The sequence below is a fragment of the Grus americana genome, chromosome 7 (genome assembly GCF_028858705.1).
Source record: "Grus americana isolate bGruAme1 chromosome 7, bGruAme1.mat, whole genome shotgun sequence".
NCBI lineage: Eukaryota > Metazoa > Chordata > Aves > Gruiformes > Gruidae > Grus > Grus americana.
In genome coordinates, this window is record NC_072858.1 from 27664207 (window position 1) to 27683518 (window position 19312).

The 19312-nt window shown below is 45.9% G+C and overlaps 1 protein-coding gene across 3 annotated transcripts in view; it reads left to right on the forward strand.

The window, feature by feature from the left end:
• The first annotated feature begins 226 nt into the window (after positions 1-226).
• Positions 227-19312, forward strand: part of ZMIZ1 (zinc finger MIZ-type containing 1) — a 361162-nt gene continuing 342076 nt past the window's right edge. For 2 of the 3 annotated variants that reach the window (XM_054831980.1, XM_054831987.1), the window contains exon 1: positions 227-492. The gene's annotated coding sequence lies outside the window, so the exon portion shown is untranslated. The remainder of the gene's footprint in view (positions 493-19312) is intronic. The other variant, XM_054831983.1, reaches the window with a different exon arrangement.

Here is a 19312-nt window from a genome sequence, read left to right on the forward strand (position 1 = left end):
AAGACAATATTTGTATTTTAACTCGTATCTAAGATTTTTAACTTTGTGTGATTTGCGGGGGGGGGGGGTGCGGGGGGAGAGGGAAAGGGAGAGGGCGAAGGAAAGAACATCCCTGTAGGAGGCAGCTCCCTTTCAGATAGGAATCTGGGACAGATTTTGCCAGCAGCCACAAAGCATGGCCCTTTGGTAATAGAATAGCCAATGTAATTTGACACTTCAACTTGCTGTGCTCTCTGCTAGTTGATTCACTTACTCACCCACTAACATTGAGCTCCTTTTCACTGTCTGTGGGCAAGGGAAAAAAAAAAAAGGAGGGGGGGAGAGAAAGAAAGAAAAAGCCGGGGGGGGGGAGAAGGAAGAAAGGGGGGGGGGATAAAAAAATTATATATTTAAAAATACCCGAGTAGAGCTGCAAATCAGTTGGGGAGAGAGGATTTTGCCTGCCTTCTTCCTTATTATTTTGCTGCTGCAAGGCTGCTTTGCAATCTGTAGGTAAGTTTCGCGTCTATTTGCGCTCCCTGCTCGCACCTCCCCGTTCGCGGCCGGGCAGGGGTTGCGTCTCGGCGGAGCAGAAACAATGGAGCGGCCACGCTGGGGAAATAGGTGTACAGCGAAAAAAATACATATTTATTCTGCGAGGGGAGAAAATGTGCGGAGACTTCTTAAAGGGGCAGGCTGTCCCCGCCGGGGGAGCGGGGCGAAGGCGGGCGGGGAGCCGCGGAGCCGGGCCCGGCGGCGGGGAGGCGGCTCTCCCCGGGAAATGCCCTTCCCGGGCCGGCCGCGGGGCCGCGGGGGGAACCCGGCCCGGGTCTTAACTTGTAGCAGCCGCGACGCGGGGCGGGCGGGCGTCGGAGCCGCCGCAAAAACAAAGGGGGCTGCGGGGGCCGGGGCGGTGGCTGCCCCCGGCCGGGGCGAGCGCCGTCGGGGCGGGCGGGCGGGTTGGAGCCCCGCGGCGGGGCCGGGGCTGCGCCCGCGGCTCGGGGAGTGCGTGGCCGCCCGGCTGCGTGTGCGTGCCCGGCCGCGTGTGTTGGGCTGGGGAGACGCGTGGGGGAGCTTGCGCCTGTTTTCCGGGCTCCGGGAAGCTTGCCTGGGTGTAAATTCCTTGTGTCTGGGTTTTGAGAGCCAGTTGGGACCGGGGCCTCTCTCGCCAGGCAGGAGGAAGGAGCAGCCCCCCTCCCTCCCTCTCTCCCTTCCCTCCCCCCGGTGCATCTGTCCAGGAAGCCGCCGGGGCGGAGGGGAGGGGGCGCGGGGGCAGAGGGCCGGCGGGGGGGGGGGGGGGGGCCGGCCCGGCCGGCGCTGCCTGCCGCTCGCTCGCCCGCCCGCCCGCCTTTGTGCGAGGGGCGCGGGGGAAGCGCTTCCAGGGGCGGCTGGCGGAGCTGCTCGCGGGGAGAGGGGGAATGGCAGTCAGTTAAAAGACACTTCAGGAATGTAAACATAAAAATAGGAGCCATCCAGCCACGCTTTTATTCCCCCCGTGCCGCTCGGGATAGCGCTCTGGGCTGGCTCGGTAGCGGGGAAGGAGTAAGGCAGCCTGTGCCGGGGGAGGAAGTTGTTACTATAATCGGGTTTTTTAGACTGTAAACTTTGTTTTGCACGTGTAAAGTTTAATTTTGGTGCTACCTTGGAGGCTGCGACGAGGGGCACCGGACTGGGGAGGCGTCTCGGGTTTTCTCCTCCGAGTGCAGCCCCCGTGACCGTATTTATTAAAGGTGAAATGTGCCCGGCGGTGGAAGCGTGACCCCCGCATCGCGGCGAAACGGCTTTTGTCTGGGGTTGTCGGGGTCCCGCTAAACAGTTACGGCAGCTGCACAAATGATTACAAATTGCAGCCATATAGGCAGTTTATTGAGACTGAAGCGAACTTAAGGAATAGCTCTGCATTGCCGTCCGATTGTGCGCGGTGTATATTTTTGTGCTTCGGTTAATAATCTGCAAACGGCTTAATGGCTCTGTAGTGCCAGAGGAATTGGTTTTCTCCATTTACTTCAGCAGGCCTGAGTGAAGCTGGTGTCTGACTGCTTTTTTCAATGCATTGACATGAGAGAAGAGGATTTAACTTGGCAGCCTGAACAAATGCTCTATCAAAGGTTTCCTAAGAGACAGTAGGAGAGCGGGGGAGATGAATGACCTGGGGTAGTTTTAGGGTGCTACCTATGCAAGCTTTCTTTTAAATATGAAATGGCCATTTAGGGCTCTGAATAAAACTGCGCGCATCAGAAAGGCGACAGGCTTATAAAATTTAAAAGGGCAAAAGCCCATTAATGCTGTGGCAAGGCTTTGGCTCCCAGCTCTGGTTGAGTAGTTCCAACTGCCTTGAAGTGCCAGAGCTTTTAAGGAACCTTTAGCAACAGCTTCTCTAGCTGCAATATGGACCTTGGCCTTGCGCACGGGAAGGTTAATGGTGCAGCCTCTCCTCCCCAGGCAGGGGAGCGAAGGCAAGGGCTGCAGGCGTAAGGGCACCGGGGTAACCCAGAGGTGATGGAAAACCGGGGGGGGGCGGGGGGGGAAGAGCGAGCCCTATGCTGGGATGTGCGGCTAAAACCTCGTACTGGTGGGAACCTGCTTAGGTCGTGATGCTGGGGCGGTGCTGTAGCACGGTGGCAGAACTCTAACTCAGAAGTATTACCAGCACCAGCAGAAAAGTTTTGCAGAGGAATATAGCAAAACTAAACACCGCTGACGGGAGAATAAGGATTCTTCTAAAAAACATAGTTGGTCTCGGATTCAAACCTCCACTTCCTTCTCTCGATTGGGGGAACTGTAGTACGGCATCAATCTTCACTTGGCGGGGCCTGGTGCAGGTCTGTGAATGCCAGAAGACTCGCTCTGACCTTTTTCTGTTCAAGTTGAGGATGTTGAAACACCAGCCATCAAACAAAAGACACATTGAAAGCAAGATCTGCAATGGAGCACGTGTGACTTTGAGGCTAGTTGAGTGCATTTGGTGACTGTTTTCCTCGGAGTTTGGGGTGAGGGGAGGAGAAAGAAAAGGCTGCTTATTTTTAAAATGAGGCTATGGAAAACATGACTTGAAATCCTCTAAATATCCCACAGTTAAGGACCTTTCTTCTTGTTATCTTTACTTTTTAAATGCCACCTTAAAATGTCTTGATGTCTGCTTTTTTTACATGTGTATCTATAGTTGTCAAATTACAAAAAGACTATTCTTCCCATGAGTGTGAGGAGGACCAGGAGTTTTGCAGAATCTCCCACATTTAAAAAAAAAAAAAGAAAAAGCAAGCTTTTTTTTAAAAAAAGTATCTTTAGGATTACGTTTTAAAGCAATGAAAAATTTCCTGTGATTTAATTGGCAGATTGTGATTTTTATCTGCTCGAGATAACACTACCTCAAAAGGTGGCTGATTTAAAGATTATTCTGTAAATTGCAATTTAAATTTACTTTGGGCTTTGAGAATTTAAAAAGAACGCCCTCGGGACCAGTCAATATAGGTATCTAACCTGCCAATGACACTGATGTCAGCATGGACAGATGCTTTTATTATTTACATTGTTTACAGTCCGCAGTACCTTAAATAAACGTTGATCATGATTAGAAACAATAATTGAGTCTGTGGCAAAGGATCAATGAAAACTTTGTTTCAGGAAAGAAGTGAGTTGCTGTGTGTATATACAGAGAGTGTTTTGTGCTGTCTGAGATGAAATAAAACTGTGATCTTAATGCGGCATACAGTTCTGTTTTTAGGATATTTTAAGAAACCCACAACAGATAATAGATCAGTTTCTGCATCATCTGAAAGATTTGTCCTGATCAGCAGTGGTTATGGTGGGTGGAAGGGAGAGGAGGCTTTGTAGCACGTTTCCATTCATAACTTTTCTTGGGAGTTGCTTGCCCTTTACCCCAAATCTCTTCCACTTTTGTAGGCTCCAAAGGTTTTGTGTCAAGAAAAAGAAAAAAAAAACCCAAACAAAACCAAAAAACCCCACAAACAAGAAAAACACCAAACACAAACAACACACAAACCCTCACGGATGGCAGTTACAGCACTGATATTATAGTTGGAGACAATGTTGGCTGTTTTTTTAGCAACTTGATGTTTGTACTAGCAGCCTGGAAAGCCTGGTTTCTCTCCTGAAAAGGAAGAAAAATAGATCCCAGAAAGGAAACAAAGTTGGAATTAATTTTGCCTTCCACAACGTTGTTGATAGGCTTCAGGACAATGGGGATCCGGCCTTTTTCCAGTCGCACAGAAGATAATATGACCATGAGAAATGGATGTAGTGGCTGGCCAGGAGCTCGTGGTGCCTGCCGTGCTGCTCTAACAACGTGGGTGATCAAACGCCGCCGAGGCAGTGAGCTGAGATTGTTACGGCTTTACCTGGGAAGCCTGTTTCTCATAAATAAGTAGGACTGCAGTTAATGCCTGTGGTAACAAATTTGACCACTATGCAATTGGCTGATTTGTTCACTCCTAGTTAGACCAATTTTTGTGAAATCCTATCCTGTATTACAGCAAAGCAGCAAGAATATTGCTGAGGAGTTTAGAGTTGGTTTATGCCTGTTCTTGTCAACTGTTGTGGGACGAGGAACATGAGCCCTCTAAATCCATTTAGGTGTGCTTTATGGGAGAGCATAGTGAACATCAGTGCAGACCACCACCGATGGGAACTGGTATGCCTTCTGCTCTAATATTGTATGTTTTCCTTTCACTGAATTTAGGTGTGTGTATGTAAGCTTCCTGCTGATAAGTTGAGGCTGTCACTGGTATTAGAAATAATTTCTGTTTTAAAATGGTGTTTTTGCCTTAAAAGGTTTCTAAATCGAAATGCTGCTTTGTCATATTCCCCCCCTTTTTTTTCTAAAAGCAAAAACTTCTTATGTAGCAATTCTCAATTTCTTTATTTCCATTGGGTTTCACATGATCATTAGCATTCAGCTTGGTTAGCGTTAGAATATTTTAAAGGTGATATAGGCTGCAGGAGAAATGTCCAGGCAATGGGTTGTAATGGATCTCTACAGCTTGACTGTTGGAGGCAGTAGTGTATTATGAGAGTAGGAGATGGTCTTACACTTGTTAAGTGTTATTTTTGGTTCCAATAGTTTAAGGTACACTGAAGTTTAAATTGCCTGCAAAGGTGAGGGTTGTTGGCTTAGGTACAGTGCCAGTACCCTTCCCTTTATGGAGCAGGGCAAGTTTGTATGGGTATTATGTTATCTAGTGGAAAAAAGAAAGTTGCTCTTAGGCAGAAAAAAATCACTTTCCATCTAATTTCTCCTGTAAGTGCCAACAGAAATTAAGTTACTCCATAGGGAGTGACTCATTCTTAAAAGAACCTTCCCTTCTGAAGGCCCACATAGGTGATGATTTGATGCAGGTCACCTATAGCTTCCTTCAGTTGCTTATTCTTTTTAGACCTCTAGCAGAGGATAGAAGAAATAACTTGTATTTCTGTATTGAATCCTGGAACAGCCAAACACAATCCCTTCCAACAGGGAAGGGGTGAAGGTTGATGCTTTTTTAAATAAGGTTTAGGATCTAATGAAATATCCAAGCTCGAAAAGAGGCTTCTGTCCTTTCCATGGATAATTCAATAAATTGAGCTGGTTTGTATTTTGTCTAGTGTATTAATATTGAGGTAGTCACATACAAGCTATCATGTTAACATTCCATTAAGATAAATGTGGGAAGTATATCCCTTGGTAATGGAGCATTTGTTTTGACTCTACGGAGCAGCTTTGAATTGATTCCCAAAGTGAAGCAGGAGGGTTATTGGCCCGACCCGGAGGGGGAGGGAGGAAAAAAAGTTGCTCAAAAGCCATTAATATGCACAACATCATAAACCTGTGGAAATGTCATAAACCTGTGGATTTGAATTGCCCCTACTGCTCATTGTTTGTTACTTGATTTCTTTTTTCTTTTTTTCTTTCCCTGACTTAAGGCGTATATGTCAGTAGATGGTGGAGAGCTGATTTATAAAACTGATGTCCTTATGCTAACACATCCTTCTCCAGTCCCATGAAACCTGTGCAAGCTCTCCTCTGGCTGCCTCACCCATAGGCAGTGGTGTTATCCTCTCCCTGTAGAGCCACATTCCAGTTTCTTGGTAGGCAATATTGGCTGTGAGCACCAAAAGACCATGGTTGCTCTAAGCCCTTTTTTTTTTTTCACCCCAGAGAAAAGCAGCACTGCCGTGGGTCTGACTTCAGAAATGGGAACAACTCTAACCTATAGATAATATGTATGTGTTGTCAAAGATAGCGTGAGAATGAAAGCCACAGATTTTGTGCATCTGATAGCGTCATGCAAAACTGGCATGGGAATTGTTTGTTGTCTTCATTTGGTCATCTTGAATCTTTCTTGTTCTGATGTTCTAAACTCTGTGTCTGGCAACCCATAAACTCTTCTGGTGACTTAATTTGGAAGTCAGTCTGGTCAGGACAGGGTTCACTAGAGAATGCTAAGTGGTTGATCTAATGTACAAATGTAGATAAACTCTGTCCCACTCATATTGCAGCTCTTTTTACCTGTAAAAGATCATTTGGCATCTTTGCAAAACATACATGCTTGAGGAGTAGAAGAAATACATTGACAACAAGTTTGTGTTGTCTTTGGATTTTTAAAAATTTATTTATTTTTCCTTGGAGACTGCAGAGCTGCAACGACTGACTGGCTGGCAAAGTGAATGGTATCCGTCTCTTGGAGATTTCTAGATAGTCTCATAACTAATCAGAAGGGCTTATTTATTGGGGCTGCAGTGACATAGATATATGACAGAATAGTAGGGGCTTCAATTGGCCATTTAGTAGCAAAAACAGTTCCCTTGATGAATATCTGCCTGTTTCTTGGCTGTATTCCTGATTCCCTCTGAGAACAGCGGAGCCTTTTAGGCTGCCCTGAAATACACACCTCCTGTCTCTTCATCAGTAAATTCTGAAGTGCAGGTTTCTCTTCCTCTCTTGTTTTGGAACACCCATTCCAAAACCAGACAAACTGATCAAATACAGGCTTACTGTGTAAATAAGGGCATCGTGGGATGGGAACAGTGGAGGGCAATGCCGAGGCTGACTTACTGCTGGGCACCTGGCGCGTGAGAGGGTTTGAAATTGGACTTCCCCGGGTCTCTCACTCATGCTTGGAAGGAGGGTTTTCCCCAGTCTACCTTGCAAAAGATAGAAATCATCTTAAACTTGTAAGGTTTCTTAAAAGTTTTCTTCAGCATATTGCTGAAGCTTAGACCCTTCGCCTACGCTCTTCTCTTGGGCATGCTTTGGGTTGTTGTCCAACACTCACCTGGTAGATGTGCTTCCTCCAGCTCGAAGGTCACCATATGCCTTTGGTTATTTTAGAGGTGCGTGTGTGTGACGGGGAGGGAAAAGCCTCACCACAAAGGGGTTGAATGACAGTGAGGAAAGGCTCATCTCTTCAGTTGCAGGACCCACACCTGCAGTCACTTTCCCAAGGAAGCAAGAGAAACTCCCCATCCTGCTGCCCCAGTGCCCGGTTTCAGTGGTACTTCTGTTCATGCAGCCAGAAGGTGAGATGCTCCCATAGATGGTTTGAAAACCTTGCATATTGTTGCTTTAACATAAACCCTAGTCTTTCCTTAGCATTGCAAATATCTGTAAGGTTTTTGACTGTTGTAAATGACAAAAAAACCTTATAAACAGGAAAATTTTCTTAGAGACTGTTTCTGCTTAAAATGCAAGTTCCTGCAGCTAGCGTACTTTGAAAACAAGCACCGACACTTTTTCTTTTTAAAGCTATAACATATTCATAGGTCAAGGAAGATCCATTTGGTTGTCCCCCCCCAAAAACAAAAAAAAGGCAGGAGAAAAGCTTTAAAAAGCGGTTGTAGAGACTTTGTTGACATTGAATTCTCGGAAGAGCAGTTTGTTTATATATCTGTCTATATACGAAAGAGAGAAGGGTTTATTATCCTGCAGGTTTGCAGGGGGGAAGAAGAATGATGTGGTTGTCAGGCAGTCTACCCAATCTCTTGGTGTCCTTCTTGTAAATTCTGTGTTTGTTTAATGCTCTTATAACCCTTTTCCCGGCAGTGGGATCACAGAAGTTAACTTGTTTACAGCTGGTATACAGCTTATGTTGGCCTCCCTTATGGCAACCCAATGCTTCCCCCAAGCCTTTTCAAAGAAAGCTTTTCTTCCCTCCTCCACTTAGCACAGGTTGATGCACTTTACATTTGATTAAACAAATTTTTTTTGAAGACTGGGATGCTTGTTCTTAAAAAGACTCTGGGCCAGTGAACTGTCGGCCTGGAAATGCTCTTGGGATCCTGACTATCTGCATGTTCGGTTCGCTATTCCTTGGGTGCTTTACAAATCCATGAAGTCCCACCTTGCCACTGAGATATAGGTGCTCTCTCTTTCACAGAAAATCAAGACACCGAGTTGCAGTGGGTACCTGCGTGAAAACGTGGGTAGCAATTCTGGGACTGAAAATGTGAATTCAATGTGTGGTGAACTCACGAGGCTGTTTCTCTACAAACGAGTGTTCGGCTTCGCCCCATTCACAAGTCCCTTCTTTCTTGCTTCGAAGAGATCTACTCTGATACATGTCAGCTGGCGAGGCTTAAAGAAGCTATCAGCCTTTCTTTAGGAAATTTGCTTTGGGAACTATACTTCTATCTTTTCCTGTCCTCCTCTCAAGTATGAGATTTCTCCCAAAATTTACATCGCTGTTTTAAGAAATGTTGGGTTGCAGTCCAGCTGGATTTTGTTACCATTAGACATGGGAGCCTACTAACTTTCCAACTGAATGCATAGCTTTGGCTTTTGGCACTGTAAAACTCTCACATCTCGCACATTAAAATCATAACAGTATTATGTAAGGAGAAGTTATTTTGGGTCACGAGTGGAGCCTTCGAAGACTTGGTTAAAGCAGCCTTGCGAGTTAAAACATTTGGGCTCGCATCCTCTTCCCACAGCTTTTTGACGGCATAAAGTGTACGGGTGGCGTGTCCTTTCCCGGTTGGCTGCCCTTGCCTTTGCTGTGGCTGCGGTGCTGGCTCTGAACCCGCTTCTGCCGCAGCGATTCATGCTGCTCCGCGGACCCCTCGGGGGGAAGGCTCAGCCTTGCTCAGACCCTGGCTTTCACCCTTCTCGCTGCCTTGGGGTGGGACTGGAAAGAGAAACCGTGGGGCTCTGTGACCCAGCCGCTCTGGGGGGCAGGAGTTGCATGGGAAGGTGGATACCCAGAAAGGCTTCAAAACCCAGATAAACAAAGTCCCACTTCTGCAGCAGGCACCTGCTTGTTCATGTGTAACGCAGGAGTCGCCGTTTCAGTTGGCCTTGTTATCCTTCACAAAAGGACAAGTAAAACTATGACAGCAGCTGTTGGTGACCAGCGAGTGACAGAGTGCAGGATAAATCTGGGAAGCCCTTGGAAATGTTTGTTAATAACAAATACTTAATCCTGGTGTTTAACAAAGATACAGCTTACACATGAAAGATGTCATACTCTGACTTTTCTGAGCAGCATAGACGCTTACCTTCAAGACCAAACCTTGCATACCAAGGGATCCTTGGGTACGAATTACAGATAAAGGGAAGGCCATTCAGACCTTGTTTATACTTCAGAAGGAGTCAGCAACAGGACACAAGATAAATATTTTAAAATGTTCACATGAAATTGCCCTGTCCTCCGAGGTCTGTGCAGCAGGGAGCGCGGCGGCAACGGGCACCGCTGCTGGTGGCTCTCACTGTGGAGCAGGACAGGTTGAGAAGGGCAGAAAGGTCCTCTTGAGGTGTAGACCAGATAGTGCTTGGTGCTGCACAGGCTTGGGCGAAGTGGTGGTTCTTTCCGCAAAGGCTTTGCAAAGGACATGCTGTGGATGGTTAGGAGTTCAGACCCTTTTTGATTAGAATAGGTTCTGAAAATATTTGCAATCATGATTATTCTACTTGTATTTGTGGCAGATTGTTGTTTGTAAAGCAATTGGTTGACAGGTGCCTGGGAGGTGTGGAGGCTGCAAGGGAGTGGAGGAAGAGGAGGAGACTGCTGGAGGTTCAGAGCCTGGGCTTGAGGAATTGGCTGGGGTGAGGCAGATGGGCACCTTAAATTCATAACTGTGCTTGTCTTATCCTTAAGCAATGTATCAAGGTTGTTTTGTCTCTAAATAAATAGAAAAATCGTGACATTTAGGATTCGTCTCATGAGGTTTCTTTTGTTAACTGATTGATATGTGGAACATCCATTTTGAAGAGTTTGGCATGTTTCCTCTTAGCTAACCCAGAGCATAACTACTCCCACTGAGGGGTGGTTAGTACACTGGGTTTAGTGCACTGGTTAGTAACATTTGGATATCTGGCTTCGTCGCTACGCTTGGCTGTGGTGGGTCCTCATAAGCCCTATGTGACACTGGACCGGTACACCTAATACGGCTCTTGTGTCTGTTTGCCCTATAGCTGGGAGCACTAGACATACGCAGGTAAACATATTAACGAGCTGAAATGAGGAGTAAAGTAGTCAATAGTCAGCCTGCTATTGTGCGGTGCCCAGGCTCTGCCACGGTGACTGAGACGGCGTGATGGTTTCCTTATTGGCCACCATCTGTCTGCTCCTCGCTGGCGCCTCTTGGCTGGCGCTCAGCCTTTGGGAGCCGGGACCAGCACCGCCTGCGCAGCGCCCAGCACGGGGAGTCGGGGTAAGGAGGGAGGAGAGGATGATGCCTAGTAGGGTTCTGGTCACAGTTGCACGATAGTTCAGTCGTTGGATTGGCTTAATCACTTTAAAAAATAAAAATTCTGAGACAGTGTTTTCACAGTATCCTAAAAGGTTTTGCATCCTAAATGCGTGTATAAATTATTTATTCGATGCATGAACTTCTTGCAAAACCTTTTGTGAAAGAAAGTCTTGTACCAGCGCCTATTTTTAGAAAGTTAGTGTTTTGAAAATTTCAACAAAACTTCTGATGTTTCTGGCAGTTTTATGGTGTCAGATGATTTGAAATTCAGATTTAAAACTTTGAATTTGGTCACCCAAAAAGAAACAGCATGTCAGTGTAGAGTCTTAGTCCTTTGTCTGAAATCGCAGCTATGGCCCTCAATGCCTCTTTCTCAGTAAAGAGAAATGTAAATCAAAAGTACTTGTAATGTTGCCAGCATCTTGTCCTAGTAGTATCCCAGCGTATTAAATCATAAAATGAAGAAACATAGTACATATCTCCCGTCATGTGAAAAATATATTTTTAAGTATATCTTTGTTCTATTCATGCTCCTCAGTGTGTGTGAATTTATGCTTTATTTTGCTGTAGAAACTGGTAGCCAACTTGACCTGATAAACTGTTTATAGAAGAAGCAAAAGATTGGGGAGTCAAGCTCCCCTTTTCACTATTACACCCAACTCAAGGATAATTTGTAGGAAATGAAAGATGAATGCACATACACTAACCTCTCTTAAAGATTGCCTGGTGGCTTTGTTTAATAAGAATACCCCCCCCCCCCCCCCAAAGAAACACTGAAGAGGCAGGAATTCTCTGGCAGTTGATCTATTTGTGTTTTTAACGTAGAATATTTTTAGCCTGAGATACAAAAATACATACTTTTGTATCCAAAGAGACTGTTGTTTCCATTTATTTTAAAACCCTGGATGGGAAACAAGATGTTAGACCTATTATAATGCAACCCAGTAATTAACATATGCTGGCCTGCCTCTGCCAAGGCTTTCCTATGAGTAATGCAAGTTGCACAACCGAGGAGTCAGGTTGTTTGTCAGCGAAGGACCATACATAGGCGCGTGAGTGAGCAGATCCTAAAGACATCATCTGAGGATGGGATGTGAATCTGTTTTGAATCTAAGAGCAATTATAGCTTAAATGTCCTCTTGGCTGTGGTAGGTTTGGAAAGAAAAATACTTTCTCCTCCTCCCCCCCCCCCCCCCCCCCGCCAGTAAAATATTTTCTTCTCCAGTATTAAGAAAAATGGGATAATGATTAATGGAGAAAGCTTCAAGTTTTTGGTCGTATGGGATTTTTGTGTGCAGTGGCTCTGGGGTTCTTTTTGTTTGTTTTGCTGTTGGATTCTTTTTTTAATTCCCCAATTCCCGAGTTCCTCATGCTTTCAACAGTAAGGATCCTGTCTCTGACTTTGAGAGACATCTGTGCATTGCAGTCACATCAGGTGAGTGCCAGGTAGTTGGATCCAACTTTTCCATTTGGATGGACCTTTTGCACCAGAGGAGTGGAGTGACTTAGTTGGACTGAAATTTTTTTCTCTATGATCACAGCTAACATATGTAACCACATACTGCATGTATTCTGTATAGATACGTTACTTCCACCCAAATATATACATTCTGCAGTTACATATAGGAAAGGGATCGGGGGGGGTAGAGTAAAAGCTGAAATAAAAGATGTACAAAAACATAGGTGAGTTCAGTTTTTGCATGGTGGATTTTTTCCCCCTGATGAAGTGTATATGACCAATTCAGACCTAATTTCCTAATAAATGTTATGGGAAGACAAATGGATTTAAATGACTGAAGTGCATCCTCAGAATAGTTTGGAGGTCATATGTTCTTGAACTCTGAAATGTGCTCCAATTAGTGCTCTATTTAAAAGCAGAGTTTGTTTCTTAACCTGAAAGCAGGCTGTTGCATACCAGCTAATGGTTTAATGTGGGCTCCCAATTAGTGACTGCTCACTTCTGTGCATTTCTGTCAATGTGACCCCATCATCTTGGTTGAAGGGACTGGAACATGGAGTGACAATAGGATTAATCAATATCTGTATACGTTGCAAGTGTTAATAACTTCCAAACACCAGAGGTTCTTTGGTACTTTATCATGATAGAGTAAAATGCATCATCATTTTTTCCTCTTAAAGTTATGTGTTTATTTTGTAGTTTATATTTTGACACTATCTGTTAAGCTATAAATAAAACTTGACTGTGACAGTGATGGCCTTCAGGCTACCTTTTGATTGTAAATTCACAATTGTTGTTTCTGCCTTGAGTGCCATTTTCAAGCTGTGCAGTGTGGATAGTGTTGAAGAAAAGAACTTAAAATACAGAAAGTGGGTTTTGGTGCTTAGAGTACTGATTAGACTAATTTAAGAATGCCAGTCTTAAAATATTCAGCCACCAGAAGCCAGGCCTATAGAATAATTTTAAATAATAATGAACTTGCATTGTTTTGCAAAATCTGCCATTTGGGATTGTTTAGGGTTCGTATTTTCAAGTTTCATCCTGAATCACAAGCACTAGAATAGAAACTCATTAAATAAACAGAGATGCTGTTATAATCAGTTGACTTAAGGAGTTGGAGCTTTAGAGTACATATGAAAGTAGTAATAGGCTTAGCTCCAGGACTGCTTTTTTACTTTCTGTTGCACTTTGGTGCCATGTTTGGTGATAGTAGGTCCAATTCACACCTGGAGGCTGTTTGCTACCCTCTTTCAAAGCAGGGTGGTGCAATTGGTAGTCATGCTTAGCTAACATTGCTCAGCAGGCATCTTGTGGCTCCCCAAAAAGTTAAGTAAGGACTGCAGTGCGTCAGAACTTTTTCACTTGCAAATTCTTAATGTCTAGAAAACACACAGAGATCTCTTAAAACTGATGTAAAATCTGTTTCCCCCTCTGCTGCTGTTATTCTAAAATGGGCAGATTCAGCAGATTTTTAGGAGATGCTGGAAAACCTGGCTGGTCTAAGGGGGAGAAAACTGGCAGGGAAAATAGGTGGTGAGAAAAGTGTAGCTGGATTTACTGCCTTCTCGACATTTTGGCCATAGAAAGTGAAATTGCTGAATTTGTGTTAATATAGTTATGATGCATTCAAATACCTGTCGGAAGGCTTTGTGATCTATGGGTACTATTTTTATCTTCATTTACAAATCAGCAGGTGTTCACAGGTCTGTTGGACATCCATCCTTTGGAAGCATTTATGAGTAAATGTTTCTGGCTCTCATAATTTTGGTTGGTCAAGACCACGTTAATTGCTGCTGCTCTGTGCAGTTGTTCTAACATTTGAATGCTGCCTGTGCGTAGGTTTGATTAAAATTACATCTCTAGGTGCACGCTAAATACCTTTGATACCTCACCTACAAACAACTGTAGAATTGTTGGTGGGAATGACAGCTGCAGGCAATAAACGAGGACAGTAATAGAAGTCTCAGTGCTGGAGAGAGCATCATAAATCATGAGGCGAGAGCAGTGTGTGCGCCGACAAATCGGTGAGCAGCTGCAAACAGCATTTTCCAGGTAAGAATTATTGCACTTGCTCCCGATAACTGCTCAGAAACCACCTCTTCCTTGTATGTGGGCGACTTTACCCCTGCATGGGTAGTCACAGTGGTGCAAGCTGCTGGGCTCCAGTATTTTGAGTGGGAGTGGTAAGTGTTGTGTGTGCTGTAAGCTACATGTTGTACACTGGACCTTGGTTTTCATACCAAGCGTGTTCAAGTGTGAGTTTTCTCTTTCTGGGAGGAAAATCCCCATGCTTTTTGCAGCTGACAAGTTATTTTATTTAGTTTCCTCAGAGACTTTGGGAAAGTGTTCTTGACAGGTGGAGAGAAGGGCACATACTTGGTTTTAAACCAGCTTGCTTTGGTAGCCCTTGTTGGGAGGAGATGCATATGCCTTTTAAAAAAAAAAAAAAAAAAATAGATGGAATGATCCTGTTTAAGTAAGGGAGATAACAATCTAGTCACCTAGAAAACAGTCTTAGTCTTCTACTGTGAGAAATGAAAACGATTTTAATGAAATAATGATAGGAAGCAGATGGCAAAGAGCTAGCAACTGAAATATTTTTTGAACACTAAAAAATAAGTGTCAAACACATGTCCCATATTGTAATTATAGCTAACAGCATAACATGACAGAATATGTTTTAAAATGTTGGAGTCTTTTTTCCTATATAAATTCAACCTTAATCTCTTGGTTTTTGGTTAATTGACTTAAATCTTGATAAAATCAAGAAGACTTCAAGCTTAGAAGCTTTGACGGCCAGGAAGTTGTTGCCGTTTTCCCTAGGCAAGTGAGTTTGAGACCAGTGCCATGCTTCAGAGAGGTACTGCGGTTGGCAGACATTCATAGCTTTAATATGCAGTCTTGGAAGGCTACCTGTTTAAATTTCAGTTTGTCTGTGACAGGAGAAAAGTTGCTAACACCTGTGAGCTTTTTGTGATTGCAGTGGGCAGGGCAGCTCCAGCCTTGGGGAGCTGGGTGGCTCCTCCTGGCTCTCTGCCTTGGGGAGAGGGCACACAGGTTCCAAATGCAGTGGTCCTGTATACACCAGGAGCCGTAACAAGCACTGCTGCTTCTGCTGCTACTGTAGATGCGATGGCAGTGAAGTATGCCTGGCAATGGTGTCCCATCCCCGCTGCAGAAACTGCACTTGGGTATTTACAAGGGAGTTGAGATGATGCTTTCAGTTTTGCTGTACCATGCTTATGGTGAGATTGCAGTTTTCTTCCTCTGGTACTTTTAACTGTTTGCTCAAATCATACAAATAAAACATTCCTAAGAAACGGTCCTTTAAAGAGAATCATTTAAATATGGGGTAAGTATGGGTTCCAGTTTACACACCCACCCACCACCCCCCCAGTGGGCAGCAGGATCAGGTCACCGATTGAGAAAAGGCTTTTGGGGTTTTGTGATGTTTTTAGTTTTCTTTTGTGTGGCTGGTTTCTTTTTGTTGTTGTTTGTGTATTTTCTTGTTTAGGCTCATTTTCAGCTGAATTAGCTACGATTGATACCACTGTCTGCATGACTGCCTGGTCTCTGTATCAATGAAAGGCGCCCTTGGGAACACCTCAGCCAGGCTGGTGGGAGGGTGTCATGGTTTAACCCCAGCCAGCAGCTCAGCACCACGCAGCCACTCACTTGCTCCCCACCTGGTGGGATGGGGGAGAGAATTGGAAGGGTAAAAGTGAGAAAACTCATGGGTTGAGATAAAGACAGTTTAATAGGGAAAACAAAAGCTGCACACACAGGCAAAGCAAAGCAAGGAATTCATTCACTGCTGCCCATCGTCAGGCAGGTGTTCAGCCATCTCCAGGAAAGCAGGGCTCCTGAACACCCTCCCCTTCCCCTTTCCCCCAGCTTAATATGCTGAGCGTGACACCATATGGTATGGAACACCCCTTTGGTCAGTTGGGGTCAGCTGTCCCGGCTGTGTCCCCTCCCAACTCCTTGTGCAGCCCCAGCCTATTCGTTGGTGGGGTGGTGTGAGGAGCAGAAAAGGCCTTAGCTCTGTGTAAGCACTGCTCAGCAGTAACAAAAACATCCCTGAATTATCAGCACAAACCCAAAACATAGCCTCACACTAGCTACTATGAAGAAAATGAACTCTGCCCCAGCCAAAACCAGCACAGGGGGCCAGGGTGCCCCTTGGGCTCAGCTCAGCAGGCTTCAGGCTGTGTCATTGCCCCCGGGGTCTCCAGCCACCTTGCTGTTCCCCCAAACAGCAGCGAGCATCTGCACACACCTCAGAACAGTACACCAGCCTAATCTTCCAGGAACAAGCACTTTTTTTCTTCTATATAATACTCTTCCGGAATTGACAAGTATCCAAGTGAAGTTACTTTTCTGTGTTTCTATATTGATGTAACATACATAATGAGTTCAAACACATGTTCATGTGCGGTTTTGCCTGTCCAACTCCTGTTGAGCTGAATACCCCTTTCCAGCCTCACTTGGTTTAATAGTGAAGTTGCTGAAGGGTACCGTTCATTGGCTGCTGGTGTGGTGATTTTTAGAAGATAAGCTGGCATACCTGCAACTGCTTGAGCTTTGCTGCTAGCAGCATGGGGCTTTGACTGTGTCCCTGGTGTGGCCACGGTCCTGCCCTTGCCCCCATCACCTCTGCTGCCCAGGAGCCGTGGAAGGGAGGTGCGTGGGAATGCCAGGTCCCATCTCTGTCATTTGCCCCTTCCTCCAGAAGGTGGTAAGTGATGTGTCTCAGGCGGTGCCGGCTGTGCCACTGGCACGGGGTCACTGGGCACCAGGAAAGGTAAGGTGAGGTGGTGGGAGTGCGGGGCCATTGCCACACCATGGGGGTGGCTTGAGTATGGGGCAGCATCTTCTCCTCATTCGCTTCTCCTGGCCAGGAATAAACAATGCCATTAATACTGTGGGAGCTGTACCGTGATGCCCAGTATCAACGTGCTAGTCCGTGAGAAAGATGGACGATCCCTGTTTCCATGCTCAGGCTGTGGTTTCGCACTGTCAGGAGTACTTAAGCCTCGTAGTTCCCTGCTGCATGATTATTCCCACCCTTATGCTGTGTTAGCATCAATATTTGTGCAGGTGCATAACGAATCAGACGGATGAACTGATGAAGATGAAAACGAAAAACCCTTTTGTGTTTCTGTATGGGTTCTTTCTTCTCACCCCCAGCCCCTTGGATCAGTTCCCTAGCCTGCTTCCCTGTCTGGCCACACAAATCGCTGCGCAAGCACCACGCAGGCAGCAGCAGTGGACTGGGAAGCCAAGCTTTGTGGCAGGCGTGGAGGTGGGAAAGAGTGCTTTAACTGGCACTCCTGCCTAGGAAAGTCAGATGCATCCACAGCCTCACAATTAGCAGAAAATAATAAACCCAGCTCGTATATAGATTGGATCAAGTGATTAAAACCACAATATTTTGATTTGCATAAACTTGTTTTCCTATTAGTACCAGAGCATCTGTTGCTGGGGGCAGGTAGATTCTCGCTAAATTAAAACATAAATTGCATGTAACCTTCTCTACATTGGGCACCACTTGTCTGCTGGTATAGCCTCTGGAACTGGTCGGGAGTCCTGAAAACAACCAACCAACTGTAGAGAGTTTAGCTCTGCAGGACCCTGCCTGTGCCCGACTCCAGCTGGTTCCTGCCTAAAGCCCTTCATCAAGTGCATGAGCTTGGGAGGCTGGAGGCCTCTGCCATCTCCAGCAATGCAGCCTGGAGATGTGAGGTGATGCTGGAAGCGCTCAGTCTCCAGCTGTACTGTTGGTCTGCAGTCGAGGGCGTGGGGGAAGCGTGGCAGGGTCAGGGCTGCCTGCTGCAGAGAGTAGTCCCACAGCAGCCCTGTGCTTCCCCGTGCCCGGCTGGGCCGTGTGGGAGTGTCCTTATTTCGGTGCTGCCCAGTGCTCTCCTGGGCTTGGGATGGGCAGTTTGAGATGGCTGGAGAACCTGAGACGTTTAAAGCTCCCTCGTCCCTCCTGCAAGGTGGGGGTGGTGTGTGAGCTGGCACTGAAACCAGCTGTGGTATGTCCCACTGGTTAGTTCCCACAGTATGGACAAAGCCCCCTATGCGTGCGGCTCTTGGAAATGTTTGCAGAAGGTGACTCTGGTTTCCGCAGACTGGAAGCCCTACTGTGCATCTTACAGGACACGTTGAGTTGTTGGTGTGGCGTGTTTTGTTGTGTTTTGGTTTGTTTTGTTTGGGGTTTTTTTTTTGTTTTTTGTTTTACAAACTGCTTTTCAACTGAAATGGATTATTTCCTTTTCTGTCAGCCCGGGTCATGGGAACTTTTCACTGTACAATCTGGCAGGAGGTAGCACTAAACCTGAAGCCCATCCTCCCCTACAGTTGATGTGGCTAGAAGATACCTCTAGCACACCCATCCGTGGCGGAAAAAGCCGCAATTGATTGCCACGAAGCGCACAGTAAGATCGAAGGCTAAAACCTGGCAAGGGGGGGGGGGGGGCGGATCCAGGCTCCCATTTGCAGTGCTAAAGTATTCCCACTAGCATCTGCCTTCCCACCCTTCCTGCGGGGAGCCAGCGGCTGGTGGGCGACCTCCTCGCGGTGCCCGCGCGGGGCAGGCAGTCCAGCGCAGGCGGCTCCTTTCCGGGAGCCGTGGCCTCTGCCGAGGCCAGCTGGCAGCAGCCCCTGGCTCCGTGCCTCTCCCGCTCCCTGCTCAATTTTTGCAGCTTTGGGGCTGAAGTGCCGCAGGAGCTGCACCAAGATAATACAAATAACCCGTATTATGAAACTAAGCGTGTTGTCTAAATGCCAGTTGTGATTTTAAGGTATTTTTCCTTATGTTTCCTAAGGACTGTGGCGTGCTGTGTTTCTTTGCTCTCTGTTTTCAATCTTGGTCTGTTGCTCGAAGCGCGGGGGCTTGAGCTAAAGGATCAGCTCTCAAGTGGCCGTATCGCCTTGGGGGTTGTAGAATAAGTCGCTCTGGCTGGCCTGTGGGTGTAGATGAGTGGGTGCCTTACGGTCCTAGGGAATTAAATGTCCTCCCTGATTATTTGGCACATTTTAGTAATTAAAGGGTGTTCTCTCTCTTTGTCTTACGTGAATGAGGTGCCACAGACATATTGAACAGAAATGTATAAAATGGTCATATTCGGCTTTTGGAGAAAATTTCCCCAAATAAAAGCAAGTGAGAACCTAAAACTGGCCAGTATT